The sequence below is a fragment of the Spea bombifrons genome, chromosome 2, assembly GCF_027358695.1.
Source record: "Spea bombifrons isolate aSpeBom1 chromosome 2, aSpeBom1.2.pri, whole genome shotgun sequence".
Taxonomy (NCBI): domain Eukaryota; kingdom Metazoa; phylum Chordata; class Amphibia; order Anura; family Pelobatidae; genus Spea; species Spea bombifrons.
Window position 1 is genome coordinate 80,875,902 of NC_071088.1, and position 18,344 is coordinate 80,894,245.

Genomic DNA, 18,344 nt, shown 5'->3' on the forward strand with positions numbered 1-18,344 from the left:
ATAAGAACCTCCAGTACATGGAATCTGCTAAATGCCTCAATCTGCGTCAGGCCAGATGGGCTTTGTTCCTATCCCGATTTCCATTCGTGCTGACAAACCGTCCGGGTTCAAAGAACACCAAGGCAGATGCATTATCTCGCATGCACACACAACCGGAGGAGGAGAGTAGGGAACCTGAACCTATTATTCCTTCTGCCAAAGTCATCGATGCCATTCGATTATGTGGCTACACTCCCCTCCTGGATCGCATTTCCCGTTCTCAAGGACAAGCTCTGGCTTCCTTACCTCCAGGGAGACTATTTGTGTCTCCTAGTTTGCGTACTCCTGTACTACGTACGCTCCATGGCACCAGAACCTCGGGACATTCTGGAGTGGCGCGCACTAAGGATCTGATTTCTCTGACTTTTTGGTGGCCCCACTGCACCAAATCATGCACCAAATGCGCTGCCAACAAGTCCTGCCGCACACGTCCTGCTGGGCTTCTGCGGCCGCTTCCCTGTCCCTCGGTTCCTTGGACTCATGTGGCCATGGACTTTATCGTCGAGCTGCCTCCTTCTAAGGGTCATACCGTGATCCTTGTGGTGGTTGACCGCTTTTCTAAGATGGCTCACTTTATTCCGCTCAAGAAGCTTCCTAACGGTTCTACCTTGGCAGATGTTTTTATTCGGGACATTGTTCGACTCCCGCAGTCTCTCCCAGGGACATTACCAGTTTCACCTGTTCCAGATCTGGAGGAGAGACTCGCTTCCATCCGTGCCACCTGGGCTTCTGTTCACTCCGCTCTGGAACGTGCTGCTCAGCTCCAGCAAAGTCAGGCCAATAGGAAGCGGCCTCCCAATCCCTCGTATCAGCCTGGCGATAGGGTTTGGTTGTCTACACGGTTCCTGAGACTCCGGGTTCCTTCTATGAAACTGGCTCCGCGATTTATTGGGCCCTTTCCGGTTCTGCGTCGGATTAATCCGGTGGCGTACGAACTCTCGCTACCCAGAACACTTCGTATTCCTCGGGTATTTCACACCTCCTTGCTGAAACCTCTGGTCTGCAATCAGTTTACCCGAGGCGAACACTCTACAGCTGAGACTTCCAGGAGGGGTTTGGAGGGACGTACCCCCCAGGTCATTCTCGATTCCCGGCGGCAACAAGGCAGTCTGCAATACCTTGTACAGTGGAGAGGTCTCGGTCCCGAGGAGCGTTCCTGGGTACCAGCGGCACGGCTTTCGGTACCACGATTGATACGTGCGTTCCACGCAAGACATCCTTCTCGTCCTAGTGGTCGCCCTGAGGGCGTCCTTTTGAGGGGGGGTACTGTTACTCACCTGTCCCCGGTTCCCACGCTGCCGCAACAGACGCCGCGCAGGAGAGGGAGACCCCCCTCCACTGCACGGCCACCTCCACAGCAGCCGCCACGAAGGAGAGGGAGACCCCCCTCCACCGCACGGCCACCTCCGCAGCAGCCGCCAGGAAGGAGAGGGAGACCCCCCTCCACCGCACGGTCACTTCCGCTGTCATCCTCTGAAGTGGTGTCCTGCTTCCGCCCTCTAGTGGCGAACTCCCTAACTGCAGGGCTTTATGAAGGGAGGCTACGCCACACTCAAAATGGTTGAGATTCCCGGACACCGGAAGTGATGTCATGATGGGTTGATGGGAGATTCGGACTTCCTCCGCGGTTCCCCATTTAAACCTCTCAGACCAGCTACACCTTGCCTTCTGATGGTCATCTATGCCTTGTGCTAGTGCCCAGATAGCGTTTACCTTCCTGATTCCTGTGTTTGACCTCGGCTTGCCTGACTACGTTGTTTTACTGTATCCTGACCTCGGCTCGTTTATTGTTTATCCCCATCTCCTGAATCCTGACCTCGGCTCCGTTTATCGATTATCCTGCTCTCCGGAATCCAGACCTCGGCTCGTATGAACTGTTCTGTCCTGGAGTCCAACCTGACCACGGTGCCTCCTATTACTTGTACGTGACAATATGTTAACTATTTTTCATATTTAATAAAAACTATGACAAAAAAAGCCTTATTTATATTTTCTTTTATTTACCAAACTGCCCTCAGTTATGCACAACTGACCCCCAGCTTGCCACTCTGCCCCCATATATGCCTTATACCTCCTATGTGCCAGATTCCACTGTGCCCCCTGATATGCCACTGTGCCCCCGATATGCCTTATACTCGTTATATGCCAGTGATATGCAAATGAGCGCCCAATATGCCTTTTACCCCCAGATACGTCTTATGCCCCCCTGATATGCCTAATATTGATATGCCTTATATGTCTTATAACTTCCAATATGCCACTTGCCCCCATTTATGCCTTATACCTCCCTATATGCCACTGTGCACCCTGATATGCCACTCCGACCCCCATAAATGCCCTGCACCACCCTGAAATTCATTATACTCCCTGATTCACCACTCTGCCTCCCCCAGATATGCCACTCTGAAATTTATTATACCCCCCCATACACCACTCTACCTCCCCCTATACACCACTCTAACTCCCCCAGATATGCCATTCTGCCTCCCTGAAATTCATTACACCCCCATACACCACTCTGCTATCGTGAAATTCATAATACCACCCATACACCACTCTGCCTCCTCCCCCCTCCCATACACCACTCTGCCTCCTCCCCCTCCCATACACCACTCTGCCTCCTCCCCCCCTCTCATTCATCACTCTGCCTCCTCCCCCTCCCATACACCACTCTGCCTCCTCTCCCTCCCATATACCACTCTGCCTCCTCCCCCCTCCCATACACCACTCTGCCTTCTCCCCCTCTCATACTCCACTCTGCCTCCTCCCCCTCCCATAACCACTTTGTCTCCTCCCCTTCCCATACACCACTCTGGCTCCTCACCCTCCCATACACCACTTTGCCTCTTCCCCTCTCCTATACACCACTCTGCCTCCTCCCCCTCCCATACACCACTTTACCTCCTCCCCCCTCCCATACACCACTCTGCCTCCTCCCCCTCCCATACGCCACTCTGCCTCCTCCCCCTCCCATACGCCACTCTGCCCCCTCCCATACACCACTCTGCCTCCTGTCAGCAACGGAGGTTCACAAGACACCAGGGAGCCGGGTAGAGAGGCAGAGTGGTGTATGGGAGGGGGAGGAGCCAGAGTGGTGTATGGAAGCTTGGCTCCCATACACCCCTCTGACTCCTCCCCCCTCTTATACACCACTCTGCCTCTCTCCCGACTCCCTGGTGTTTTGTGAACCTCCGTTGCTGACAGGCACTTTCACTGCAGCCTCATAGAAGCCTCAGAGTAAGTGAAGGGCATTAACGGAGGCTGTCTGTGCGCATTGCGCAGACACCCACCAGCTCACAGAGAGGATGATCCTCTGCAGGAGACCTCAATTCTCTGTCAGCTGGTGGGAGTCTGCGTGATGTGCACAGACAGCCTCCGTTACTCACCTTCACTTACGCTGAGGCTTCTATGAAGCTGCAGTGAAAGTGCCTGTCTGCAACGGAGGTTCACAAAACACCAGGGAGTCGGGAGAGAGGCAGAGTGGTGTATGGGAGGGGGAAGGAGTCAGAGGGGTGTATGGAAGTGGAGGGGAGAGACGGAAGTTGTCTGTGCGTATCGCACGGACATCCACCGGCCGACAGTGAGGGGAATCCAGGTCTGGATTCTAGTGTTATAATCCGATCTCTGTTTAAGGTCGGATTATATTAGGAGAGGAGTTTTTCAGAGCATTTGCTCTTTTTATAATCGATAAAAATCGATTCGACTAATCGATAATGAAAATCGTTGTCAACGATTTTAATTATCGATTTTTATCGATTAGTTGTTTCAGCCCTAGTTGTGTCTACTTATTGGGTACATGTACATAGCAGGGTTCCAAGGTGTGCATGCTGACTGGTACTGGAAGTGATTTCGGGGACAACAGGAGGATACATGTGGGTGATCTTTGGGAGTTACTACAGCTCTCTTGGTGAACCCGTTACATTGGCGGCAGCGGCTTGAACCTCCTTGCAAACGTCCCAGCGGAGTACCATCGGGTATACCAGCAGCAAGCTAAAGATGGTTCCAGCACAACAGGACGTGTTGGTGCGCAGCAGAGTCATGAGTTACATAAATGCCTGGATGGAGGCTCTCAGAGTGGACCAGGGTGTCCGAGGAATAGTCCTTCCATCCTCCAAGGAATGGTACGTGCTTCAACTAGATTGGCGAATGCAGTACCTGGGAGAACAGCCCCAAGAGGACTTAGTGGCTGGGTTGGAGAAGTTGCTTCCACTTGAAATGACTGTGGATACCGGGCCCTGTATTGGCAGGCCGTGCAGTGGTGTCCAGAGCTGAAGGATGACTACATGCCAGAGGGCGATGACTTTGGTGGCCCAGGATTGAAAATGGAAACCTACAGGAGGACCGAGAATTTGGGAGCCCATCGAAATATCGGTACGAGGAGATCCGGGAGTTCAGGGAAGGGATTCTCGCAGATGTGCCCTGTTACCTGTCCGACTTGTGGGCTGATTTCGATTATTTGGTTTACCAGGAATGGAACCTGGAGCAGGCCTACCAAGAACTCTTTGACCGTGCTCAGCAGTGTGCCCCAGTGGATCCTGTGAGTATTGTGCCCCTACCAGAAGCACAAACAGCCGAGCAGAGCGCAATTGGCCCCTGCCCACTCCCTTCTCTCACCCCAGACACTTTGCCCTATTCCCCGCAATATGGCCCGGAAACTGACCGAAACCTCCCCTGCATGTCCCAGCCAGATCCCCCAGCTGAACTGCTGGCATCGAGGCAGAGCACTGCTGGCCTCTGCCCACCCCTTCCACTTGTTCCCAAGCCTGACCGCAGCAACCAAGGAGGATCTGGTCAGGCAGCCACAGAGTTGGTGGTGCCCCTGGATTTTACAAATGCAGCTGAAGTGCCGCTGGCCTCTGCCCGCTCCTCTCTGTGACCCCAGCTCCATTGGCTTTACCCCCGCAATGTTGCCCAGAGGCAGTGTTTTCTATGGATCCTGTATCCCCAGCAGAAGTGTTGGCAATGGGGGAGAGGCAGATCGACATCTCTCATCAGCAGATGGAGTATACAGGAGGGGATGCATGTGGCTTCCCTCCCCTCGCAGTGGATCATGCAAACATTTGTACCATGCAGGTGGATTGGACTACGGTTGCCACCTGCAGTCCCTAGAGGTGCCGGGCAGTCAGCCCAGAACCCCATATGGAAGGGACCCCAGCCTCTCTGTTTCCTCCCCAGCGGCTGAGAGAACTCCAGGGAGAAGGCACATTTGGCCCTTCTTCCCAGCGGCAGTTACGTTGTTTGGGAGAAGCAGAGTGCGGCTGGGTGAGTAATGCTCTTTTGTTAAATTGTTTTGGGGAGTACCAATTTGTGGCTGGCAGTGGTGGTTACAGACTGACTTCGGAGTCAAACCGTGTGGGGTCTTATCAGACGTCAGTCTCCCCCAGAAAAAAGGAGATATGTGATGGAGTGTGTGACGGAATGGTCCATCACTGGGGCCCCTGGAGAGGACTGAAAGCAGGCCTGCTACCCACAGATTATGGACCCTGCCTCCCTGCCATGGCGAGTGGGACTGTTGTCCTCGTCTGGGACCCAGACTCCCCAGTCATTGAGTGCACCCCGGTACGGGTTAGTGGGACAGGTGCCTTTTGCCAACCCCATGCATCCACAACTCTAGGAGCGACGGAGCTGTGCTCCCCGACTGAACTGGTTGCAGACCCGGTTGGGATCTGGCCCCAGTTCAGTCTTCTTTTTAAAAGGGAAGATGTGTGACAGAATGACCTGTCATACAGGGTCCCAAGGTACTCAGAGATGGCTCCAGCCTGGCTGCCAAAGAGGCAGGAACCCCATTGCATAAACTAATCCCATCAATAGGATTGCTGATTGGGGATTAAAGGTTGGGTTGAATACATGTATCTGTTAATTTATGTTAATGAAGTTCTGTGGCTATATGAGTCTATGTTTTACTACAATAAACTGTTCATTCCTGCTGTACTTAGTTCAAGGTAGTTGTCTCTACTTATTGGGTACACATAGCAGGGTTCCAAGGTGCGCATGCTGACTGGTGCTGGAAGTGATTCCGGGGACAACAGGAGGATACATGTGGGTGATCTCTGGGAGTTACTACAGCTCTCTTGGTGAACCCGTTACAGTTGGGTTGTCTACATGTACCTGTTTATCAATGTTAATTTATGTTAATGAAGTTCTGTGGCTATATAAATCCATGTTTTACAACAATAAACTGTTCATTCCTGCTGTACTCAATTCAAGGTAGTTGTGTCTACTTATTGGGTACACATAGCAGGGTTCCAAGGTGTGCATGCTGTTTGGTGCTGGAAGTGATTTCGGGGACAACAAGAGGATACATGTGGGTGATCTCTGGGAGTTACTACAGCTCTCTTGGTGAACCCGTTACACATACCTATTCAAAGGGTCACAGATGCAGGACTGCCACAGACAAGCCCCTCTAGAAGGAACCAAAGACTATATATACAGCATATGTAAAAAAAGAAAAATAGAATACCCTACCTTGAGGAGTGGATACCTTTTTCCCAGGATAGCTTGTTATTTTGTTCAGCGTGTTCTGGGATACAGTTCCCTTCTTTTCCTCCATTTTATTTAAAGGAAACATATGTACATATGGAGGGGAAGAGGTATACGCCAGCATCATTTACGTCAGGACTGAGGCAAGTTTAAGGACCTTTGATCTCTGGAGTAATTACACAGGAATCTGTAATCTGTATCACCTACATTTAGCAAGCTCCCTTTCCTCTGCGTTCAGCCTCTTGCAGTCTTCTTCCTTCTGTTCTATTTTCTCATTTTTTTTTACTTTTGTTCTATTCTTTGTTTTGCCCTATGTCTTCTTTGTACCACATTTACTGTCTTTTCCTCACCTTTTCTGCTATCTCATTTCTCCTTTTTTCACATATATTTACATACACAGTATCTACTGCATCCTCTACTTGTTTGTGGAGGACCCTCCTGTATGTTTCTTGTGGTCTGTAGCCCCCTCACTGTGCTGTGCTCCCTCATTGTGCTGCGTGCCCATTAATGACATTACTTCGTCAGACAGATAAGATGTATGGGCCCATCGGAACCCAGAGGGCTGGAGTAAATAATGCAGGACCCCTCAGAACGCCGGGGCCCTGGAGCCATCTTCACTCCATGTCCTCAGAGCAGAACAGGGTGACAGATTACACCAGGATGTTAAAACACTGATCAGATCAGGTTTAAATGAGCCTTAAATGGGCATGATTTGTGACCCAAGAGTTAAGGGCAAGTTAGCATAGATAATATAGAAAGTGTTGGCAGGTAAGAACCCCTCCAGTTGGTCCCTAAAAAACAATTTTAAAACTTGGAGGGGCTTGCTTATCTGTAGGGTATGTGGGATGCAGCACAAAAGGGAAATGACGCAGAGAAATGCAGAGGCTGGACGTGGAAAGTGCAAGCAGCAGCATTAGTACCACTGATACCCAAACCCTTGCAGCATCAGTGCTAGATCCACTGGAGCAGCAGCGATATGGGCAAAGGCCCTTCATTCTTTGGTAAGTACCACCTGTGACGGTTCCTAAAGTCACCCTACCCCTCCGCTATTGTTGCCCTGATTTCCAAAGTCCCCTCCGTTAATGTTATCCAGTGACATGAAACTCTTTAATGTGTTATTAATAGAAACGTATATTAATACCTTATTTTGTAAAAGTTTGCACAAGACACACTAAGGTCTGAGAGATAATCTAATAAAGATAATGTGTGTATCTCCCAGATTTGGTGGTGCTGGTGTCCTTTTGTATTGTTAATCCCTTTACTGCCTCTGTTGTCTCTGGGAGGCAGATTATGGGGGCGGTTTGTATCCCAGTATCTTGTTTTATGTTAATGTGTGTTTTGCTGGATATATCCGTCCGCCTGTGTCTAAAATAAATCAGTTATTCCTTTTGTTGTACCTAAAGACTTGTCTTGCCTGGTTATTTGGGTACTGATTAGCGATATGCCTTTACTTTGCTTGGGGATATTGCCTACGGATTGCGGGGAATTATTGTCCTGAAGGGAGAAGTCGCTCTTGGCGAGAGGGACAATCTGAGGTCCCTGGTCGGTCCGTCACACCACCTAACCATCCCAAAGCCAGACCAGCGCCCTAAAGTGGTGACCCTTTAATAAATTGGTATCAGAAAGCTGACTAGCCAAGCTCAGCTGCTGCTCATCTATCACCTTCCTTGTTCTGGAGGTAGGATTAATTATTTTACATTCTGAATCCTGGGGAAATTCTGTCCAGTACCAATGGCCTGCCTTTCTTTTGGAGAAATTCAGCATTCTGCTGGATGTATGTGTCACTATCTCTCCCTCGGTGTCGGGTGCTCGCGGGCAGAGGACCGTTCGCGAGCAGCCGTTACCGGGGGGTGACGGATGTCTCCCTTGATGCGGACGGTCAGGTCCCCAATCACCGGCATCTAGGTTTCAAGGCGGTGTCTGGGGACATGATGCCCGACGGAGGATTGATCCCCAGTATTCTGTACTTACCCGCTCCCGGTCCAGCGGCGTTCCTCCTGTCTGTATCAATGGGGGCGCGTCTGGACGGGTCCGGAGGCGGAGTTCTGGGCGACTGCTCAGAACTGCGTTGATGAGGTCCAGGGGGCGAAGCTTGTAAGGGCGCCAGATTTAAAAACCCAGGAAATGCTTTAGTCTGTACCCTGTTGTGGTCTATGTATTCAGAGTTATTGCTACTGCTCGTTACTTTAGTTTTTGACCTCTGCCTGCCTGACGATTCTTTGCCTAGCGCTTCTGTACCTTCTCCTGCTTATCCTGGTTACCAGTTTTTTGCCTTGTCTGATTACCCGCTGTTACCAACTTGGCTCGTCTGATTACCCGCTCTGTTACCGACCCGGCTATCCTGAGTACGTTACCTGAGTTAACCCCGGCTCTGTTACATTTGTCTTCTGGTTCCTGCTGTCGGGGCTCCTACACCTTGCACTCCAACTCGGCCCTTAATTTATCCACCTGCATCTGGCCTCCTCACTGTTGGAATCATCCCAGTCTCCACTCCCTGTCACTAAGGGTCTCCCTTGGTGTGGGCTTCGGAGCAGAAGAACTTCTGTGGTGAGTGCCTTGGTGTTCGTGGTCGTGACAGTGTGTATCTATTGGAGCAGTAATGCTGTTGGTGGTCCTACAATGCAAAATCTACTCTGGATTTCTTTTTAAACCTTGAGATGCTGCTCTTGTAAGTTAAAGATCAGTGCAGGGACCTCCCACCTTGAAACTCCCCCTGAATTTTGTTGAAAAAACTCTCAGAATTTTATCCAAATTAAAGGGTTGGGAAATTAAATTTGTTGCTCAAAAGCAATGGGGCAAAATAAAAATGAAAAGGTAATCTGAATTTAATCTGAATTCTGCTTGCCATGCACATGTCTACTAGACAGAATGATGGTGTTCACGACCGGTCCTCCACCCGCGGCACATGTGTTACTAGGGGGAGGAGGGTTGGCCGCGGGTCTCAGGAAACCATCTCCCCGGGCAGCGGACAACCCTCCACCCGAGATACACAACGATCTGGGGAATCGGTCTGTTCCCCAGATCGTCATCCTAGGAAGGGTCTGCCTCTCTGGCACGCTGCGTGCTGCTGGGGAATTGATGGACGGCCGGGGGGCGTGGTTTTTGTTATTGTCTGGGGGGGGCTTGTGAACTGGCACCGGATTTAAAAAGCCGGTTGTGCTTCTCACAGGCACCCTGTTGTGGTCCTTACTGTTATGGTATTGCTGCTCTTGCTGTTCCTTATAGTTTTTGACCCTTGCTTGCCTGAGACTCCTGTTTACCGACCCTTGCTTGCCTGTAACTCCTGTTTACCGACCCGGCTCGTCTGACTACCCGCTTAGTTTACCTGACCCCTGGCTCGTCTGATTACCTGTACTGTGTACCTGACCCCTGGCTCGTCTGACTACCTGCTTTGTGTTAAGACTCGGCCATCCTGTTCTACTCACCTGCTGCTTTCTGCGCCTTGGACTATTGCAGTTTCCCTATCTCCCAGTTAGAGCCTATCTTCAGCTGGCGGGAGGTATCTCACTGTTGGGATCATCTAAGTGCTGGACTACTCTTGCCGAGAGCTCCTCTCTCAGCAGCAGTAGCTTGGGCAGAAGAAATTCTGCGGTGAGGACCTCCCCAAGAGACCAGCGTAATAGCGACAGATGGGAATCATTAAATACTACAACTTGGACTTGATAACTCGGTGCCAAAAATACATTTCCTTCTTACTCTTTTCTGTCTGACTGGGGAGACATGCCTATCACAGCATATTACTTTGGTTGTGTGGACAGCAGAATACTGAGCTGCATTCCATGAAAGTGGTCCCAAACTCCATCCTCATCCTTATGTCTTTCCATCTTTTATACCTTGGATTTTTCTCTTCATATTCAGTAACTACGCTTTCTGAATACCAGTTTTTTCAATAAAATCATCAAAGATTTACCCTCTTTTCAAACATACTCACATTATCACACACAGATACATACACACATTTATTCTCCATCCATAAATAGACATTCTTCTCTAATAGAGTTAATCGGCCCACACAATTCATAGCCACTCTACCACTATATGGACCACAAAAATGGCACAATTTCCCACTTGCAGGCATCCTACATTTTCAGACATTGTTTCAGACAGCATATTAAGCAAAATGAAAACATAAGACAATATATATGTATATGATTACTTTATTATATTACAAAATATCAGTAAAGTTATTATACACCAAACCTGTTCCTTCCTTAAGTCTGCTGCATGTCCAGCCCCCTTCTAGTCACCTCCTTATACTCTTGTGCCTATTTCTTCCTACATGTCCCTCACCGATCTGCTGCCTACCTATTCCTACTCTCCATTTCCTATCATAGCCTCTTGCCATTTGTTCCCTCTCCCAGTCTGCTGATCCACGACTGCTCCCCTTATCTATCCCCACAACTTTGGACTATGGCGGCGTCCCTATTCCCTAGTCTGTTGATCCCTGCCAGTTCTCCCCCTTCACTCTGCTGTGACCTACTTTTTCCTACCTGCATATTTCCCCCCAGTCTGCTACTTGCCTCCCCCCATGCAGTTTGCTGCCTTTCTATTTTCACCTTCCTTTACCTCTCCTACTCTGTTAGTGTCGGATTGTTCCTTCTCTCAGTCTGTTGCATCCTGTCCATTCCCCCAACTCTGTTGCTGCTTGTTCCCATTAGTTCTGATGGTGCCTGCTTATTGCCCCCTTCGGTCTATTCCCGTCTATCTTTCCCCACTCAGTGTTTTGATGCCTGAATGTGTCGACCTGACTGTCCTCCCTCCCAGTCTGTTGCCTTCCTGATCACCACTGTTCTGTCTACCCGTTCCTTCCTGCAAGTTTCTCCTCTAGTCAGCTGCATTCTACCTGCCCTCACTCTGCTGCTGCCGGCCTGTTGCCCCTTGTCTGCTGCCATCTCTCTACCTCACTCTGCTACCGCCTACCCTCACTTGCAGTTGCCTGACCAATCTTCAACTCTACCAGTCTGCTCCCACCTTCCTGTTCCTCCCCCAGCCCCAGTCTGCTGTCGATTGGCTGTTTAACCCTAGTCTGTCTCGTCATCTGTCTGATGCCACCTAACTGTTCTTATGCCCAGTTAACGGCTGGCTCCCACTTCTGCTTCCTAGTCAATTACCTGCCTATCCCCCTCTTCACCTTGGACTATTGCAGTTTCCCTATCTCCCAGTCTGTTGCCCCCACCTGCTGCCGTCTAACTGATCACCTACCCAGTCTACTGCTGCCTTCTTGTTCTCCCCTTCACTCTGCTGCCTCCTGCCAGTCCATCCTGTCTACTGCATGCCTATCTGCATTTCCCCCCTAGTCTGCTGCTTGCTTGCCTTTCCAAGTTTGCTGTCTGACAATTCCTACCTTCTGTTTTCCCACCTAGTATGCTACCTCCTGCCTATTTCCCCAGTTGGTTACAGCTTGCTGCTGCCTGGATGTACACCCTTAATCTCCTACTGCTACCCTGCCTGCACCCAGTTTGTTCTTGCCTTATTATTATTATTACTGTTCTCCCTGCCTGATCCCATCTGGTCTGCTGACGCCTGCTTATTGCCCCCTTCGGTCTATTCCCGTCTATCTTTCCCCACTCAGTGTTTTGATACCTGAATGTGTCGGCCTGACTGTCCTCCCTCCCAGTCTGTTGCCTTCCTGATCACCACTGTTCTGTCTACCCGTTCCTTCCTGCAAGTTTCTCCTCTAGTCAGCTACATTCTACCTGCCCTCACTCTACTGCTGCCGGCCTGTTGCCCCTTGTCTGCTGCCATCTCTCTACCTCACTCTGCTACCGCCTGTCTGGTGACTCATAGCATACTACTGCCAAGTTCCCCCAGCATGTTACTGCCTGCCTGCTCCCCCAGTCTGCTCCTACCTGCCACCACTTCCTATCTTTGTCTGATGCTGCCTGCCTGATTTCCCTCACTTGCAGTTGCCTGACCAATCTTCAACTCTTCCAGTCTGCTCCCACCTTCCTGTTCCTCCCCAGCCACAGTCTGCTGTTGATTGGCTGTTTAACCCTAGTCTGTCTCGTCATCCGTCTGATGCCACCTAACTGTTCTTATGCCCAGTTAACGGCTGGCTCCCACTTCTGCTTCCTAGTCAGCTGCCTGCCTATCCCCCTCTTCACCTTGGACTATTGCAGTTTCCCTATCTCCCAGTCTGTTGCCCCCTGCCTGTTTCCCCACCTGCTGCCGTCTAACTGATCACCGACCCAGTCTGCTGCTGCCTTCTTGTTCTCCCCTTCACTATGCTGCCTCCTGTCAGGCCACCCTGTCTACTGCATGCCTATCTGCATTTCCCTCCCTAGTCTGCTGCTTGCTTCCCTTTCCAAGTTTGCTGTCTGACAATTCCTACCTTCCGTTTTCCCACCTAGTATGCTGCCTCCTGCCTATTTCCCCAGTTGGTTACCGCTTGCTGCTGCCTGGATGTACACCCTTAATCTCCTACTGCTACCCTGCCTGCACCCAGTTTGTTCTTGCCTTATTATTATTACTGTTCTCCCTGCCTGATCCCATCCGGTCTGCTGACGCCTGGTTATTGTCCCCTATCTATTTTGCTTATTGACCCCCTACTTTTGACAGCGACCAGTTCTCCAACCCAGCATGCTGCCGCCTGCCTCTTCCCCTCTCCCAGTATACTGCCTGCTTATTCTTTCCTGCCACCTGCCTTTTCCACTACCCAGTCTAAAGCTACCTGCCTGTTCCCCTCCGCAGTCTACTGCAATCTGTCTGTTCCCCGAGTCTGCTCCTTGCCTGACTTTGCTGCTGTCTGTCTGCTCCCCCCTTTCTACTGCTACCACCTTCCTCTTTTCCCAGTCTGCTGCTGCCTACCAAGTTGTCTGCCGGTCTCCTAGTCTGTTGCTGTCTGACTATGACTCCTGCCGCATATTTTCCCCCCTGGTATGCTACAGCTTGCTTATTCTCCTTGCTTCACTATAATGCTATATGTTTCTCCTCCTGTCTGCTGCCTGCCTATTACTTTCTGCATGCCCCCATCAGCCTGTAGCCTTACTGCAACCCATAACCTTGTTGTCTGCATATTCTTGCCTTCTGTTTCTCATCTTAGTCAGCTGTCACTTTCCTATCACCAGCTCCCACCAATAATCTATTTCTGCTGGCCTATTCCTGCCTCGGTCTGCTCCTTTATTGTTCTCCTACCCAGTCCGCTACAGCCTGCCTCTTTCAACTCTGTCTGTTGTCTGGCTGTTTAGCCCCTGTCTGCTTCTTGACTATTGCTTCCTGCATGTTTACCCTATGGCTGCTGCTGCCTGTCCATTCTCCCCCCTCCACTCTGCTTCATGCCTGCTTAGTACTATGTCTTCTTCCTGTGTATTCTTCCCTGCACACGCCCCCAAAGTCTGATACATTCTTGCCCACCCTTTTGCTGCCTGCCTCTTCCCTCTGCTGTTGCATCTTCCCCCTCCAGTCCCAGTCTTGCCTGATGTCCCCCTTTCACTCTGCTAGCTGTCTGTTTCCCTCCTTTTTGCATGCCCCACCAAAACTGCATCCTGCATGTCCCCACTTAAGCTTGCTGCCTGCACATTCCTGCACATCTGCCTTCCTGTTGCTATCAAACTGATGCCCCTTCACGTCTGCTTGCACCTGCCTAATCCCCCTCAGTCTGCTGCCACCTTCTTGTTCCCCTGCCAAGTCTTCAGCCCCTGTCCATTCTCCCAGTCTGCTGGCCTGATCACCACCCAATCTATTCTTGCCTCCCTGTCCCTTCCCAGTCTAACGTCTCCTTCCTTTTCCCTCCAGTATGTTTCCTTCCCACCTGTTGGCAACTGACAGTTCCCCTTCCAAGTCTTCTGTTGCCTGCATGTTCTCCTCTCTTTACTCTGCTATCTACTTGCCCCCTTCATCTGCTATCTGCCTATTCCCATGCCAATTAGCTGTCTGCCTGTGCCCCAAAGTCTGCTGCCACTTGTCTATCTTGTATCTTCCCTCTTGGTCTAGTGCTAACTGATATTCCTGCTTAGTCTGTTGCCGCCAGCCTGTTCACCTACCCACCCCACCACCCCCTACCTCCTCTCTCTCACAGGTTCCCGCCGCCTGCATTTTCTTCCGCCTTCACTCTGCTGCCTGCTTGTTTCTCTCCAGTCTGCAGCCTGCATTTTCCATGCTGCATGTCCCTCCCAAGTGTGTTGCCATCTGCCTATCCATTGCTTGCCTGCCCCCCCATTCCTCATTCCCCCCCATTCCTCCATTCTGTGGCATAGGTCTATTGCAGCTTGCCTATCACCCCAATTCTGTTGCCACCTGTCTGATGCCACCTTTCTGTTTTTGTACCCTTTCCTCTTCCCACTCCCAATCTGGTGCCACCTGCGCCTACACCCCACTATCTATTTCCACTCTCCTTCCTCCCCCTGTCTTTTCCGATTGCTTTCCTACCCAGTCTACCACAGCTTGCCTCTTCTCACTTTCAGTCTGCTGTCTGGCTGTTTCTTCCTGCATGTTACCCATCAATCTGCTGCCTTCTTTGCCTCAATCTGCTATCTGCGCCTTCATACTCCCAGTCTGCTGTCTGTCTATTCTGTCCTGCCTATTCCCTCCTGTTTCCTGACGACTGTCGGCTCTCCCCTTTTCAGTCTGCCTGCATGTACCCCCGTCTGTAACAGTCTGCGCTTCCCCCCATTTACTGAGATCTTCTTGTTTCCTATGTCTACTGTAGCCTTATTTTCCCCCATTCTTTTGTCACCTGTCTATTTTCCTACTCAATCTGCTATTGCCTTTCTGTTCCTCCCCAAGTCTACTTTGGCCAGCCTCTTCCATCCCCAGTCTGTTCCCACACTGTTCTCGTACCCAGTGGGCTGCTGGTTTCCTCTTCCCACTTACAGTCTGTTGTTACAGGCCTGCCTGTTTACTCCCTTGTCTGCTTTCAGCCTATTCCTTCCTGAATGTCCCCCTAGTCTGCCTTCATGACATGATAATCTCCTGCCTACCTTTTCACCCTTAGTATGAAGCCACTTGACAATTCTCCATGCTTCGCTATGTTGCCACCAGCCTGATTCTTTTTCTATCTGCTGCCTGCCTATTTCTACATGCATATTCACCCCAAGTCTGCTGTGAGACCCAAAATTTTGATGACTGCCTATTCCCACCTTCAGTATCCACTTTCAGTCTGCTGCTCTCTGCCTATTGCCTTTCCACGTCTGCTGTCGCCTCCCTATCACCCCCTTCTCAGTTTTTTCCTGCCTGACTATTTTTGCCCTTCTACTACTGCCTGCTTCTTCCCTTCAACTACCGTCTGCCTGTTCTTCTAACTAGTCAATTATCGCCTGGCTCTTCCCCTTCTCAGTCTGCTGGCATCTGTCTGTTCTCCCCCTTCACTCTGCAGCCTGGTTCCTGCCTGCTCCATCCTCCATGTTCACCCCAGTCTGATACACCCCCCCAATCCGCTGCCTGTCTCTTCACAATCCTACTCTGCTTTCACCTGTCTTTTCTCCCCCCTTCACTCTGCTGCCCACCTGCTTCTTCCCAGTCCAATTTCTCTGCTGTCTGTTTGTTTCCCCTAGTTTGCAGCCTGTCTATTCCTCCCTGCATGATGTCCCTGCCTAACCAGCCTGCTTATTCCTCACCTACCTCTTCCCCACCTAGGTTTACATCAGTCTGCCTATTCCCATTCTGTCTGTTCTCCTACTGCAGCTTGTATCTTCCTCCTCCCACTTTGCTGGAACCTCCCATTTCCTCTGCAATTTCTGATGCCGCATGCCTATTCCGCTCAAGTATGCTACCTGCCTGTTCCACCCAAATCTGATGCTGCTTGCTTACCCCTTCTTGGTCTATTGCTACCTGCCAATTCCCTCAGTCTGTTACCGCCAGACTGTTCTCCAACCCAGTCTACTGCCACCTCCTTCTTCCCCCTCCCAGTCTGCTGCCTGCTTCTTCTTCACTCTGCTAACTGCTTGTTGGTCCTGTGTTTGCTGCCTGCTTATTCTGTCTTGCACCCTCCCCCAGTTTGCTGCCTGTCTATTTCCAACTTACGTTTCCCCCACTAGTCTAATGCTATCTGTTGCTAACTGCCGTTCCCCCTAGCATGCAACCTCTGCCTGTTCTCCTAACTCACTATGCTGCGCCTATCTGTTTCTCTTCTTGTGTTCTGCCTGCCTGTGTTCTCTAGTTGTTCTCCTAACTAGTCAACTATTGCCTGTCTCTTACTCTGCTTGTCTGTTCTCCCCCATTTAGTATGCTGCCTGCCTAGCCTCTTGTTTGCTTCCTACCTAATATTTCCTGCACCTCCCCTTGCAGTCTGCTGCCTTTATGCCCTCTAACCTGCTTCCTGCCTTTCACTCATACTAAGCAAACACCTGCCTATTCTCCCAGCTTCTGCTGCCTGCCTATCCTGTCCTACTTGTTCCCTCCTCTCTGCTGCCGCCTGTCTGTACTGCCCCTTCATTTTGCTGCTTGCCTGTATAGCACCGTCTGCGTATTGCCTATTCCTTCCTGCAATTTCCCACTCAATCTGCTGACTGCCTCTTCTCACTCCCAATCCGCTGCCCCTGCTGTTCTTCGTCTTTTACTCTACTGCCTACTGATTCTATCCTGCCCGATACCACTGTCTGCTGTTGCCTGAGTATTCTGCTACCAAGTCCACTGCCTCCTGCCTATTCTCCCCCCTTCACTGTGCAGCGTGTCTATTTCTCCCTGCCAGACCCCCAAGTCTACTGCCTGCTCATCTGCATGTTCCCTAAGGCCACCGGCATGTTCCCCTCAGTCTGCTGACTGCCTACCCCCCACAACATTGCTCACTGCCTGCTTCTGCATTCAGTTTCTCCTTTTAGTTTGCTGCTCTTTTATCCCTCCCAGTCTGCTGCTGCCTACCTATCACCCTCTCCCTTACTCTATTTACTCCTGCTTCTTCCTATCCATTCAACTACCGCTGGCCTCTTCCCCCTCTTACTCTGATGCCTATCCGTTCTCCCTCTTTACTCTACTGCCTGTTGCTTAGCATCCTGCTTGTTTTTCACTATGTCTTCTTGTCTATTCCTCTCTGCATGTTCTCCCAAGGTCTGCTGCCTTCTCGCACACCAAACCTGCTGCCTGTCTCTTCGCCTGTTCTACCAACCAGTTTACTGCAGCCTGCCTCTTCCCACTCCCAGTCTGCTGTCCCCCTGTCACTTTGCTAGCTATCAGTTTCACTACTGCCTCCTACCTGCCCATTACTTTCTGCATGCCACTACCAAAACAGCAACATGCTTGCTCCCCCTCCAAGCTTGCAGCATGCACATATATGCATGCCTGTTCCTTTCAGTCTGTTGCTGTCAAACTGCTCCCCCTTCAAGTCTGCTGCAACTTGCCTTTTCCGCAACCAAACTGTCACCAACTTGTACCCCTCCGAAGTCTACGGCCATCTGTCCATTCCCCAATCTTGCCTGTTCACCAACCAGTCTATTCTTGCCTGCACTGAATGCTTCTGCTTCTGCCTCCAGTTTCTGCTTTCAGTTTGCTGCTATCTTACCTCTGTCTGCCTCCTACTTCTTATTTCCTAGACCTCCCCAGTCTAATTCCATCTTCCTGTTCCCACCAGTATGTTCCCTTCCCATCTGTTACCACCTGTCAGTTCCCCTACCAAGTCTGCAGTTCCTTGCTTTTTCTGCTCACAGTCTGCTGTTGCCTGCCTGTTTTCCTCATCACAATGCTATCTGCTTGTTCCCCCTCATCTGCTACCTGCCTATTCCCATACCAGTTTGCTGCCTGCTTGTGACCCTACTGTGGGTCTACCTCTGGTCTAGAGCTACTTGACATTCCCTGCCTGTTCTCTTTCCCAGTCCACTACCACGTGCCTCCTCCCCATCTCAGTTTTCCACCTTGGCTGCTTGTTTCTCCCCATTATGCAACCTGTCTTTTCC